Raw genomic sequence first — 12,799 nt, 5'->3', positions numbered from 1 at the left:
GCCATAAACGTGTTTATTTCTAAATCAGCTGGTGAGAGCGATACCGCCCGCGCCGTCGCTGCTGCCGACCGCCTAAACCGGTATTATATACAAACAAATGTAAACAATACAAAGCCGTGTAATCGCTCTGCTCTTATCTATTTGTATAACTATTTACCAATGTATGTGCCTACATTCCAGTTTGAACCCTATACTCTAACTGAAATAGTTAAAGCATTTAAAACAATTAAACGTAAAAAATCCCAAGATATAAATGACATGTCTACTTGTGTGCTGGATTATCTGCCGCCGGTGGTGGTGTCATTATTCCTGCTATTATTCAATGAGTGCCTACTTAACGGAGTATATCCAGATATATTGAAACTTATAAAAGTACAACCTATATATAAGGGGAAGGGAGAAATGGAACTCGAGAAATGTTTTCGACCAATATCTCTAATACCCATTATGTCCAAAGTGTTCGAGTATCTTATGAGTTCATCACTTATGAGATACTTCATAGGGAATGGTTTATTAAATAAACAACAGTATGCCTATCAAGCGGGGCGGTCGACCACGGACGCGACGCGCGATGTCGTGGCGCGGACGCTGTCTCATCTCGACGCCGGGCGACAGGTCGCTGCTATTTTTTGCGACCTGTCGCGCGCCTTTGAAATGATCGACCATTCTTTGCTCCTTGAAAAATTATCTAGGTATGGTGTTGGTGGCCAGTTTCATAATACCATACGCTCCTTTCTAAATAACCGTAAACAGAGCACATGCGTTATGAACTCTAAATCGAATTTAGAAAATATTGGCAATATTGCTGTACCGCAGGGGTCAACAATGGGGAATGTCCTATTTTTGATCCTGGTAAACGACATCTCATCGGCTAGTCCTGATTTGGAGTTCATAACGTATGCTGACGACACATGCATCCTGGTGAGTGCCGACAACCTTCAAATTTTAAATTCTAAGGTCGAAATTGCTATGCAACAAATATCTCAATGGTTTGCTGCAAACGGAATGCTGTTAAATTTAGAAAAAACCAATATTTTATATTTCCAGCTTAGATATAACATCAATAACAAACTAGATATTAAACTAAATAACATCGAAGTACCACAAGTTAAAGAGGTAAGATACTTAGGCTTCATTCTGGACTCCGGTCTCACGTGGTCCCCCCACATCGACCATGTGTGCGGTAAACTGTCTTCCGCATGTTATGCACTTTCGAGAATAGCACCGACATTGTCTCACGAAAATGTGAAAAAAGCTTACTACGGATATTTTCATTCTGTTCTTATCATGGGTGCTGACCTGTGGGCGACGGCGGCTGACCGCGATAGGCCTTTCAAATTACAAAAACGTGCTGTTCGTATCATTAGCGGAAAGTCACATGATCATCCCGCAAAAAGTTTATTTAAAGACCATAAGATACTCACTCTTCCAAGTGTTTACATTTTAACTGCCTGTAAGTATGTTAGGGCCAACGTGGATCGATACGCTACCCATTCGCAGGCCCGTAGAAAAAACCGGTTAATCGTCCCGGGGTGCAGACTTGCAAGAGCTCGGAAGTCTCTTGGCATCTTAGGCGTAAAATTATATAACTTACTACCCGAGGAAATAAAGATGGCAAAAACTGATAAAATGTTTGACCGAAACCTTAAAACATTTTTTTTTTTTTTTTTTTATCTACGTATTTAGAAGGAGCCTTTATCTATGGGACATGTCGGCTCCGTTGGGCCTCTACATTACATTACTCTACATTACATTAGTGTTGCTAGATATCAAAGAAATGGTACACGAACTTCGCATGTTTAGATAGGGGTTCCGCCAATATCGACTGGAAAACCCCAACATCTGTTGCTGTATAGCCCCCAGCTTCAAATAATTGTGCCCTCTTGTCCCGAGTCCGAACACATTCCATTAAGAAGTGCTGTACATCCTCCACAGAGTCGCAGATATCGCAGTTGGGCGACTCTGCTTTCCTCATCAGATGAGCAAACTTATTTAATGGAATGTGTCCGGACCGAAGCCTGTGAGCACGTACAATATTCGCCCGGTTTAATTCAGCAACTTCCCACCAGGGTATCCGAGGAGGCTCACATTGAATGGTCTTGTACCAGATTCCTTTCTCATGCGATCTTTCATCAAAAAACTCCTTCCAGCGACCATACATTTTACTTTTATACTTTGCGACTGTTTCTGAGAAGTCTGGAGCGACATCAAACTCAATTCCCTCAGAAGCAGCCGCTGCCGCCAACCGGTCAGCCTCCTCGTTTCCCGCCAAGCCGATATGTGACGGAACCCATTGTATTTTCAAACACCTTCCGCAATCACGGAGCTTAAAAATTTGCATCAAGATTTTGTACGCCAGCGAAAAGCACCGTTCGCCTGAGGCACACCGGTTTAAATGCTGAATGGAGCTTTTACTGTCCGTGAAAATTGCCACATTGGGATAATTTTGATTTTCAACAAACATTAAAGCCTGATAGATCGCACTGAGTTCCGCGGCCATTATAGAAACTCCAGGTGAAATTTTATATTGTGCTCTTGTGGCACTAAAAGGATCAAAAAAGGCAGCCCCTATTTTTTTACCGCACTTCGACGCATCAGTGAATATTCTATAGAAATTGATATATTTCCTATTCAGTTCTTGAACCACATCGATACGCAGAGCATCGGCGTTGTGTTTGTGTTTTGCACCAACAACAGATTCTAAACCGCTGTACAAGACGTCATGTAATTCAATTTTTGACACCCAAACATCTAATTGAAACATTGGTAATGGGAATGACGACTGAATATGCTCTTCAGAGATTTCCTCATTTACGACAGCTAGCAAAGGTTTTTTCCTTGTCTTAGTCCAGTACCCTCTTTGGCATGAGGCCCGCAACTCCAGAACCTCATCAACCGTGGCGCTATTTGAACAGGTCAGTGATTTCAAGCAAAACCTAGTGGCCAGGAACCATCTACGGAGATGCAGTGGCACAAGACATAGTTCACTTTGCATAACATGAATCGGTGTAGACCTGATAAAGCCTCCGATTACCCTTAGACCTTGGTTTTGAATTTTTTCAAGCTTATAGATATGTCTGTTGGCGCCATTGTGAAAAAGTGCACTCGCGTAATCCAGCCTACTTCTAATCAAGGAGATGTACAACCTCCGCAGGTGCTTAGGATGTATTCCCCAAGACGCGCCAGCTAAAGTTTTCAAAATGCTAAGGTATTTTTGGGTTTTTTCGACTACATAGTTAACATGCTCTCCCCATCGTAGATGTTGGTCTAGCAATACACCTAAGTATTTAATATATTTATCAGAGCAAAGCGGTTGTCCTCGAATTAATAGGTTTACTTGATGTTTTTTACCACCTTTGCTGAAAATACAAAACTTTGACTTACTGGCTGAGACCTCAAGTCCTAAACTGTCCAGAATTTTTAACATTGAGTTTAAACTGTCTTGCATTAAGCGGGCACTGTCATGTAAATTCTTTTGCCTGACATACAGCACGAAGTCATCAGCATATTGGGAAATTGAGACATTGACTATGTCGTTACAGATCTGGTATGTAGCAATGTTAAATAGAAGAGGGGAGAGTGGATCCCCTTGAGCTAGGCCCTTGTCTGTCCACCGCACCATAGACAAACCGACATCAGGGTCTCGTAGCAGAAGATGCCTTTCGCTCAAGAAGGCCCATAAATATCTACAAAAATTGCCCCCAACTCCTAAGGTGTCTAGAATATCAACGACTTTAGAAACCGAAACATTGTTATATGCACCTTCAATGTCTAAAAAACAAGCTAGAGTGCAAGTGTTTTTGGCAAAACCCACTTGTATGTGGGATATTAGGCGAGCTAGGCAGTCCATACATGATAGACCTTTCCTAAAGCCCGCGGTATTTCGTGATAGAATCTGGTTGTGTTCTATAAACCATTCCAGGCGTCTCGCAAGCATTGTGTGGAATATTTTAGATACACAGGACATCAAAGAAATCGGCCTTAGCTTCGAAGTGTTATCTTGGCTTGACTTAGGGATAGGTACGACCTGGATAACTCTCCACTGCCTGGGCACCTCGCCTGACACAAAAATCAAGTTATACAGCTTTAGTAGAAATAACAATGCTTGTGGTGGCAAATTGCATAACACAGCATACGTTATTCCGTCTAACCCTGGAGAAGATTTCTTATTTTTTAGACACCTTGTTAGTTCTTCTAATGAAAATTCTGCCTCTAATTGTGGGTTCACAGATGTAAACGTCGGTGACTCCTGTCGCACAAAATCAGGCGTGAGAGAACGCAACAGTTCTACTTTTTTTTCCTTAGATGCAACAGCCCTAGAACGCTTATGGCCTTTTATCCACCTCATACGATTCCACATGTCAGACGCGGAAATACTTTCATCTATACTTTGGCAGAACTCCCGCCAACTAGACGCCTTAGCATTACGAATGAGGCGTTGTGCTTCTGCAACCTTTTCTTGCAACAGTTTTAGATTAGAAGGGGTCGGATTCCGTCTGAATTTTGCTAGTGCTTGTCGCCTTTGAGCTACAGCCAAAGACAATGAGGCATTCCAATAGCTTTTGGGTTTGAAATTCCGAGTAGGATCAGTACACGTTTTTGTTACAGGGATATTAATCGCTAAGGACTTACTGATACCTGTCTCAAAGATGTCATAAGTAACTTGAATATCGTTTTGCGTAAAACATTTTTAATTGACTTAGCATGCTACAGCGTCGACGAATTTGTCGAAACGTGCACTAACCCTTAGTAATCTACTATACTTATAAACAAATGTATACTTACTTTATGAAATTAATAATATAATAACTTATGTTTGTTCAAGCTATATGCGACCCTATTTGACTACTTACTGATTGTTTACTTGATTTGTTTCGCTTAAAATAAGTTGTTTAGTTAATAGTAATATAAAAATTACTGTGCAAATGCTGTACCAACCTACCTACTGCATATTATTATTAATTTATTATTTACTGACTTGTAAAACATTGACTTTTATCAATAAATATCTTGTATCTTGTATCTTGTATCTTGTAGTGAAGTAAGTATATCAGAAGTGACGACTGCGCGACTCAGCCTAGCCAATTGAAAATTGTTAATAGGAAATGCCAATCGAAAGTGCATTAATATATGGAAATGATCACGTGACCACGTTGCATCTGTCAGCCCGATACATTCTTTATTTTCGATCGTCGTTTGTTGATGTACTTACGATTGTCATATTGGCTAGGTGTGTGTTAGGTTCTCTGATTGCATTTTGTCAGCACTAATCAGCGTCAGTCGTTAACGTTGATTTTTGATTGATGCTCATAGTCGTATCAATAAGATGAAGCCATATCAATTTTTGAAAACAGAATCGCCACCAGATATTAATGGGTCGATTTCCTGTGAGCTTTCAAGTAATTAAAATGATTACACGAGTTAAAGTCGCCTTTGGCGTCATGTTGATAGGTTATCAAACGTAAAAAGCTCAATGGCTGTTAATTAGGGAAAATATGAGGTTTTTCTTGTATTTGTTAATGGAATTGAGTAGGCATGAGTAGTGATAACTTTAAGTATTTTTATTTACATACGAATTAGTCTATATCTACGTCAATATGTAGATTTCGGTACCAATGAGTTTTTCGGAACTTATGTAGATAGGCATTACCTAATTACGAAATATCATTTGATATTTACCAGTCGCTTTTCGGTGCTACCAGACTAATCTCAATAAAGCTTAGTTTACCCTCTGGGTTGAAAGGTCAGATGGCAGTCGTTTTGGTAAAAACTAGTGCCTACGTCAATTTTTGGGCCGCCGTAGCCGTAGCAAAAAGCTAGGATAACGCAAGAAACATCATTCAGGTATATACATTTTGTAGTCAGAATCATGTTATAAAGCCGGCCATGTAACGAGCTAACTTTAGAACATGTTGAATAGGGCTGCTTTTATAGCCCTCAGCCATATTTACGATTTACATTATATTCTATCGGAATTTATACCCATGCGATGCCATAAAACTGATAGTATAAATAATCAACTTTCTATCCAAATTGATCAACAGATTTATGACAATACTAGCGTCAAGTGGTAGCGAAATTTCAGAACGCAACCCTATCATATATCTCTCTCTAACACACTTAACTTTCCATCTTCTGTCTCACGCGTCGCGGTGTGCGGTTGGCTGACTTCAGTAGCGCGTACGCACGCTCCGGTGATGCGCGTTTTGAAATTCGAACGAATTTCGCGCGTGTTTCTTTGAAAGATATTTTACTTGCCAGTATTTTTGTGTGGTGATGTGGTTGTGACATTTGGATTACAGTGATCGGATATTTTGGATAAGTGAGGTTTGGTATATGTTTGGATTTTGATGAGATTGCAAAAAGTTTTAAATGTGTATGGATATTTATGTTAAAATAATTAGACATTAAATGACTTAAAAATAGTGAAGCTGTAGATATTAAATACAAATAGATAAGTTTTACAAGAAACACCTCTAAAATTTCCAAATTGATACCTACATTTTCTCTTTAATTTTTAGGTGAATATATTTATTAATAAAACATTTTATATATTACATATACTTGACAATGTAGGTAAGTAATATTGTATAAAAATACATTAACAAAACGACTGGTGATTTCCCAACAGCCGTACTCAATAATACGTAAGCATCATCTATTCTTTAGAAGCATCGATTTTGATGTAAATGATGGAATTATTAGTGAATTTCCCGACGGTCAGGAGTCAATTTGAATTAGATTCAGACCAAGCTAACTTTGCATGGCATATTTGCAATGACAGTGTGGAAATGTCAAATTTCTATTAAAATATGACGTTTATAATGATATGTTGGTACTTTATTGTATTCAAGTCCGTACAAAATAAGCTTAGAAGGAATCCATTCGAATAAGTTATACCAAAGAACAAAAGTTATAGATATTAAGTATCTTATTCATATTCTTATTGACAAATTGATGACCGTGAGTTTTTTCTATCGGTAGCTGGAACCGTTTGTCTGAGACAAAAAACGAACAACAAGATGAATGGTCGGTTTATGTATCATAGCGGAACTTAACCCATGTTGTGGTTATAATTAAATTATCTTTACCTAATTAAAATATCTATAGATACATACAATTAAATTAGGAGACGTTCTATTCTTTATTAAATGTAAAAACAATTGAGAATTTTGTGCTATAATCAGAATTTAAAAGGACTGATAAAAGGGCTTAGACAATTTACGTAATGTTGGCCTATAATTTATTTTTTCTACTCATAGCTCATCTTCTATTCTGTGGGAAGACGGTAGGTTTGATAAATTAGGGAAAAAACTGTCATTTTAATATATGAAGAAAATATGAGAACAGGGTGTCGTATATATGTATTGAGCATTAACATGTCGAGCACTGGCACATTTACTTTATAAGAACTTGCGATTTGTAGACTGGTATTAATGCAAAACGCCTTACGACAGTTTTTTAATAATCGATTTTATCTCCATACTAGAATTAACCGAAATCCAGTTTCTACTCTCATATAATGGGTTAATCGACCACCTAGACGTGTATTCTAGGTATTTTCGACCTTGTCACGAAGAATATGAGGTCGAGAGTTAAGATGTATATTTATATATAAGGTTTCAGGATACATGGAGGAAGGGAGGTCTCCTCCTCCTCCTCCTCCTCCTCCTCCTTGTTCCTCCTCTGTACCTCGTCGTTCGTTCTCATCGTTCTCGTTGTTCCTCGCTAACAGACGTTGCATAAATCATCTGTCAAGATGCTAAAGGCCTGAATGATGATATAATTAAAGTGAGGTTTTATGAAAACAGGAAATTTTTATTAGTGAGGTAATATTTTTTACTTAAATAAATATCTAATGTAAAAAATATCCTTAGGTAAATCATGAAAGAAAGCGATGTCGCTATATCAATTTTTGCGCTTCACAAGCATATTAATAGACCTAGTTACTTTACATAAGACATGTCGTACAAGCTAATCTAAAGGTACGCCCACATAAGCCAGTAGCCACCGCACCGGCGTCAAATGATACAACCAAGCTACATACATTTACTAATACGAGTAAATAGATAAACAAATCGATCGACTTTAAACCCACACATGACACTGATATATTTAACGTGACCAGTATGCTCCATTAATTTCATTTGTCCTTAAATTTGACATAGAATTTTACTGGTTGGTACAAAATGGACATTCGTATTTTTTTTGTAAATGGGCATCTTCCTCTTTATTTTAAAAAACTTGAATCAACCAAAGGCACACTCATTCCAAATTGAATTTGAAGGAAATTGCGCGAATTTCGGTATATATAAACGTAAAATTTAAATTTACTACCATTTCACACAAATCAATCGATTATATTCGATTCGATTCGATTCGATAACATAAAGCAAACTTTTAACCATGAATCTATTCGATTTTAAAAATATATTTATTTATTATTTACGATGTGACAATGAAACCAAAAAAATAAAAAAAATACTCTCTCACTCTAATAATATACCTAAAAAAAATCCTATAACATATGGCTTCCAAAAAACGAACTTAAAAACGAACCAACTTCATTCTACCAATGTACCTATCTATTCTATCTTAAATATGTAACCGTTAAACAAAAACTGGATCATATTGATAAATATATCAAACTTAATGAACCAATTATTATGCAAGAATGTTAAAAATGACACAGTTGTTACCCTACTAACTTTAAAACATCCAATTTCCATACAACTCTCGTAGCTGTACAGACCTCTTTAATTTAGGAGTATAGCCTATGAATACGTAAACGAAACAGAGCTTCAATATCTTGTAATGGTAACTAGTCTTATTTATTACTACGCCTACAGTTTTGCACGATATTATAGTGAATGCAATTAAATTTGCCTTTCATTATACATCTTTGCCACTCAAATTTGAACCGTATTTTTGGTAGCTTAAAGTAGTTTTTTGAGATAGTTTTGTTGATAGGATGGGGCCATAAATCGGTGCGGTCAATAAGAAACAAACGCAAGTGTTTGTAGGCCTCGTTTGATAATTGGTTGTCTGGGGGGCCTTTAGGTGATATTTTCAATTTTATTGGTCGTTGAAATTAAGAGACTATTAGTGAGTAGGCGGAAATGTACTGTGAAATATTTATTAGCAGAGTTAAACTACTAAATAGTTTGTTAGTTATTACTATGTACTTAGTATTAAGGCCAGTCCAGACGGGAACAATTTTTCGCCAATCTGATTAAATTGTCTGTGTCGTGGTGTGGACGCAAATGCCAAAGTCCCCCGCCGCGTCTGTCTGTCTGTTTGTATGTAAGTATGTGCGCGATAAACTCAAAAACTACTGAACGGATTTTCATGCGGTTTTCACCGATCAATAGAGTGATTACTGAGGAAGATTTATATGTATAAAATGTTAAGATTTTGTGTAACCCGTGCGAAGGCGGGACGGGCCGCTAGTTACCAATAAAATAGAAGTACGGACGCAAGAACACCCTATAAAACGGTTTAACGGTATATATCATAAAACTTACTACCTGTGAGTTCCTACAATTGGCTTTCTATATCCACTATAATTTCTGTGGTATTGTCATAGCTGTTGGATCTCCAAAAAAAAAACTGTTTATAAACTAGATGTCCGGCTATCCTAAGCTCTACTGATCTACATTAAATTACCAATTTTAATTATTTTTGAGTGTAACCTGCCAAAATTAAACAAAACCGGAACTAACAATAAAAACCTTACGACTGAGAAGCATGTCAACTAAAACAATCGACCATTCTAATTACGCGACCAATTTAGTCTAATTTGCGAACAATTACTCTAAACACAATTAACTTTATTGCCTCATTTTATTAATTATAGTGCTACCAACTCTGCTACCAAGTTAGCAAAATGTATAGTCCTTTGGTATAGAAAATTACACTTTTTTCGTACATTTTAGCAATGTTTAGACAATAATTAGCAACTTTTGGGAATATAATTTATCACATAAAATGCTTGATATGGCAACACATTTTCTTACTAAATACAATAGTTTCTTCCCTCTATACGTAGTGAGGGCTAGCTGCGGTAAAAACTAGACAAAATGAATAAATAGGCTTTAAAGGTCTTATTATCTTGTCATTAGAGGAGTTTGGACTTTTAATATCTATAGAGATTTAGATCCTCGTCGCTCCAAGGCCCGAAGTAGATAAAACGTATGGTATATTTTTTCGTGATTTTCATATCGATATCGGTTCCATGGGAAATCTTGTTCAGTATGACCATATCAATACATTTTTGATCGGGACCACAACCCAAAAATTCTTCTTTTTCCTCGCGTTATCCCGGCATTTTGCCACGGCTCATGGGAGCCTGGGGTCCGCTTGACATCTAATCCCAAGAATTTACGTAGGTACTAGTTTTTACAAAAGCAACTGCCATCTGACCTTCCAACCCAGAGGGGAAACTAGCTTATTGGGAATAGTCCGGTTTCCTCACGATGTTTTCCTTCGCCGAAAAGCAACTTGGTAAATATCAAATGGTGTTTTCGTACATAAGTTCCAAAAAACTCATTGGTACGAGCCGGGGTTTGAACCCGCGACCCCCGGATTGCAAGTCGCACGCTCTTACCGCTAGGCCACCAGCGCTTCAAATCACAACCCAAAAATTATCCAGTACTAACCAATGGCATTTCACTATCACAACATTGCGTAGTGTACTGTACCGATAATCTAAACCATTGTGCATAACGCGGAGAAACTTTGAAAGCGCTTCATCGAACCATTGTTTTATTTTTTTTTAAACTAAACGGCGTAAGAGACATCATGTTTGTATTGAGATATGTCTTTTTGGATTGAAAAGGTTGTGGATTAGTAAAAGTGGGAGATACTGATCATTCTGTGGCGCTTACTGTTGTTATTAGTAAACTAAATTTAATATTATCTTATAAAAGCTTTAACTTAATGAAGAGCTTTCCAATTTACGTAATATTGTATTGTACTTTTTCTAAGAGTCAACCGAAATAATTAAACAATCTAGGAGGTCAATCCGAACTTACATTTTGAGATCAATTTAATATCGGTTTGTTATCATTCGCCCGTGCGTCTAGTATAAATAGGTGATATCATTTAGATAGCAAAATGTATGTTTGGCCTCTAGGTTATCTATTGAAAGTCTCGCCTAAACGTAGTGCACCTAAACCTTTCGTTGATGTCTTTTGTTTTATGATTTGAATTGTCCCTGTCTGCAGCGCTGCAACTGCAAACTGAGGGCCTACCGCGAACCACGTTCGACGTGTTGCCTCCCTGTCACACTTACGTACGAGTTTACAAATGCGACAGAGAGGCAACACGTCGATCGTGATTCGCGGTAGGCCCTCTGTAACTTTATTTCGAACGAAATGTAATCCTCAGTAATATTTTGAAGCCTTACAGACAGTGGTTACATTATACGCCATTACCGAACCACAATAGAACTTATCATTGATTACGAGCATTAGTGGAAGCGCAGTTACCATATAACGTACAGTATTTTAATTTATAACGAATTTATTTTCTTTTCACAATTTGGTATGTACCTATATTTTATTATATGGTTTACAAAAAGAAATATAGAGAATTAAACATTAAGTTAAAGTATGATGCTTGAAATGAGATGTCATTTTTGAAGCTAGATTATGGATTATGGACAAGAAGGTGACAGCAGCAACACAATACACAACAGTAAGATTTCAAGTCTAAACAGAGTTGCGTTACGTAGTAATTAAACTAAGTCTCAAACTACATATATTAAACTAAGTATTTCATTCATATTAGTTGGGAAAACTTCGTTGGCTGTTAAACCCCAAATAATTTAGACCCAGTACCTACATGCCATTTTCACACTTACGCCATACAGCGACGATAACAACAAATTAGCTGTTTTACGAGCCTTACAACCTCAAAATATTAAAATATCGGCTTGTAACCCTTTAACCACTTGCGCCATCTAGGGTTAGCCAGAGTTACTAACTCGGAGTTAACCAGTTAAACCGGTGTTACTAGATACAATTTAACCCAGTGTTAACGGTTAACTCCGAGTTAATGGCTAACCCTGGATGGTGCAAGTAGAGGGATAAATTACAGTTACAATACTGTTTGCAATCATATTGTATAGTGAAGATGAGGTCACGTGCGCCCGCGCAGATTGTGTTCAGCAGCACCGTCGGTTCCCGATTCCAAAACGACTTAACTACATACTAGCCTTATATACACTTAATACATTCTTCTATGCGAAGGCGGAACCACAGTGACCATCGCTGCCCACTCTAAAAGGGAGTAACTACGTACTAGCTTTATATACAATTAATACGTTTTAAATGGAAGGTAAAAATCGCAGTGATCTTCAATTTAATATAAAAATAATACCGAAAGGTATGCAGGCTTTCCCGCAACCCGCATCTGGCTTGCGGACCAGGGATGTTGCGAATATTCGCATCCGCATCCGCGGAACATCCGCATTATTTTCAACGCATAAAATCGATGCAGAGCATCCGAATGATGCGGATGTCGACCAACGGGAATGAATTAGCGGCGGCGCCCGCGGCGTAAGTGCTAGGTAATTTCGTCATTATATATACTCGTACTTAACAAAATCGTCTAGATCCCGAAAAGTCAGCCAAGTAGTAGTAGTAGTAAAAAACTTTATTGTACAAAAAACAAAACAAAACAGGAAAAATAACATTCGTCATTAGTACAAAGGCGAAAGGCTTCCAGTTAACCTTTGAGCAATTGAGGGAGAATTGGAGGCGGTAGACATCCGTACTGTACCAACAGCGCAAATAAA

At 37.7% G+C, this 12,799-nt stretch overlaps 1 protein-coding gene across 2 annotated transcripts in view; it reads left to right on the top strand.

Annotated features, from left to right (window-relative positions):
- The first annotated feature begins 6,097 nt into the window (after nt 1-6,097).
- The window catches only part of LOC134671689 (protein prickle-like), a 209,489-nt gene continuing 202,787 nt past the window's right edge, over nt 6,098-12,799 (top strand). The window contains exon 1 of one of the 2 annotated variants that reach the window (XM_063529508.1): nt 6,098-6,322. The gene's annotated coding sequence lies outside the window, so the exon portion shown is untranslated. Of the gene's footprint in view, nt 6,328-12,799 lie in introns of both variants that reach the window. The other variant, XM_063529507.1, reaches the window with a different exon arrangement.

The sequence above is a fragment of the Cydia fagiglandana genome, chromosome 16, assembly GCF_963556715.1.
Source record: "Cydia fagiglandana chromosome 16, ilCydFagi1.1, whole genome shotgun sequence".
Taxonomy (NCBI): Eukaryota; Metazoa; Arthropoda; class Insecta; order Lepidoptera; family Tortricidae; genus Cydia; species Cydia fagiglandana.
Note: the sequence above shows the minus strand (reverse complement) of the source record. Positions and strands in the feature narration are given on the sequence as shown.